Consider the following 2,500-nt stretch of genomic DNA (forward strand, 5'->3'; position numbering starts at 1 on the left):
AAAAAAGAAGAAAACAGAATATAGAAAGTAGATCAAATAGATGACTGATACATGATAAGGTTACTGGAATTGACGTTAAGCAAAAGAAGAAGAAGAAGAAGAAGAAGAAGAAGAAGAAGAAGAAGAAGAAGAAGAAGAAGAAGAAGAAGAAGAAGAAGAAGAAGAAGAAGAAGCTAAAGGAGGAGGATAACAACAACAATAACAACGACAACAACAACAATGACATGCACGAAGATTCACATTTAAGAAAGTTCGCATTCCACTCAAGGAGAGAGAGAGAGAGAGAGAGAGAGAGAGAGAGAGAGAGAGAGAGAGAGAGAGAGAGAGAGAGAGAGAGAGAGAGAGAGAGAGAGAGAGAGAGAGAGAGAGAGAGAGAGAGAGAGAGACCGATGACTCGCCTATACAGATAAATGACAGATGAACTTCACTTTTGCTTTACACTCATTGATCTTACAACATTAGAAGGGAAGATTTATGCATGAAAATCACAATGCATAAAAGGTGACTGCAGTGTGTGTGTGTGTGTGTGTGTGTGTGTGTGTGTGTGTGTGTGTGTGTGTGTGTGTGTGTGTGTGTGTGTGTGTTGCAAAAGTCACTAAATCACTCAAGTGTCTTACCGTGTGACTAAAAATTGAGCGTGACTCCCACCCTCTCCCCTTCTCGCAAATTTTCACCTTCCCTCTCTCTCACCTTAATGAGTGACACACCTGGATGACTCCCGGCAGGTAAGAAACCCCCATTACCCCATTATTCTCTCACCCATATTGCGACCCATTTCTCTGTCTGCGCGTGTCTCTCTCCCTCTCTGTCTATCTATCTGAACTGTACTTGTGATGAAACAGGCTGAATTTGAAGTTAGTATTGTGTCATTAAGTCTATGCATGTATGTATGAGTGTGTGTGTGTGTGTGTGTGTGTGTGTTACAATGATAATATAATACTTCGGTTTATTTTGGAATTACAGAATCAGCTGAACATTCTATATATGTTATCATGATTATATATACATACACTTATATATCAACATTCATTCTTAAGACTACATAACCACAAGGTGACATCTGACATCTTCATACGCGGCTGCTGATAGCGCGCCAGATAAGACTAGCGACCGCCAGCCTCCTTGTATTTTTCTCATTCGGAGTTTGTTTCTCCTACCCAGCAGCGAGTCACAATTTCCGGCTTACACTATGAACTTACCTAATTAACTACTAGGTGAACTGGAGCCATACACACTTGAATAGAAGCCTTACCCAAATGACAACTTATTTAACCAGGGATCGAACCCAGGCTCTCCCGATTGTAAGTCAGACATACTACCACTGTATCACCAGATGTGTGTAATTCACTGTTTGATCTGCTGCAGTCTCTGACGAGACAGCCAGACGTTACCCTACGGAACGAGCTCAGAGCTCATTATTTCCGATCTTCGGGTAGGTCTGAGACCAGGCACACACCACACACCGGGACAACAAGGTCACAACTCCTCGATTTACATCCCGTACCTACTCACTGCTAGGTGAACAGGGGCTACACGTGAAAGGAGACACACCCAAATATCTCCACCCGGCCGGGGAATCGAACCCCGGTCCTCTGGCTTGTGAAGCCAGTGCTCTAACCACTGAGCTACCGGTGTGTGTGTGTGTGTGTGTGTGTGTGTGTGTGTGTGTGTGTGTGTGTGTGTGTGTGTGTGTGTGTGTGTGTGTGTGTAAATGTTGCAAGAATGTTTTAATCACTCCACTTCTCTCGTGCAGTATCATTTGAATAGTAAAATGAAAAATGTTTCTACTATTACTACCACTACTATTACTACTACTACTCCTACTACTACTACTACTACTACTACTACCTACTACTATTACTACACCACTACTACTACTACTACTACTACTACTACTACTACCACTACTACTACTACCACCACCACCACCACCACCACACCACCACCACCACCACCACTACCACCACTGCTGCCACCACCACCACCACCACCACCACTGCCACCACCACTACCACTACCACTGCTGCCACCACCACCACTGGCACCACCACCACCACCACTACCACCACTATTACCACTGCCACTACCACAGCCACCACCACCACCACTACCACCACCACCACCACTACCACCACTACTACCACCACTACCACCACTACTACTACTACTACTACTACTACTACTACTACTACTACCACTACTACTACTACTACTACTACTACTACTACTACTACTACTACTACTACTAATGAGGTGAAGTGAGATGATACCAAGAAGAGAAAGAAAAGTATGTGAAAAGACTCCTTCGTGACGCATCTTCTCTGAGGACGTGCGTGAAGGTACTGTGATGAAGGAGGAGGAGGAGGAGGAGGAGGAGGAGGAGGAGGAGGAGGAGGAGGAGGAGGAGGATCGAAGAAAATGAGGATGAAAGCGAGAAAAAAAGCCGATCACTACAACATGAGCAAGTGGACACACACACACACACACACACACACACACA

This window comes from Portunus trituberculatus, chromosome 27, assembly GCF_017591435.1.
Source record: "Portunus trituberculatus isolate SZX2019 chromosome 27, ASM1759143v1, whole genome shotgun sequence".
Classification (NCBI taxonomy): domain Eukaryota; kingdom Metazoa; phylum Arthropoda; class Malacostraca; order Decapoda; family Portunidae; genus Portunus; species Portunus trituberculatus.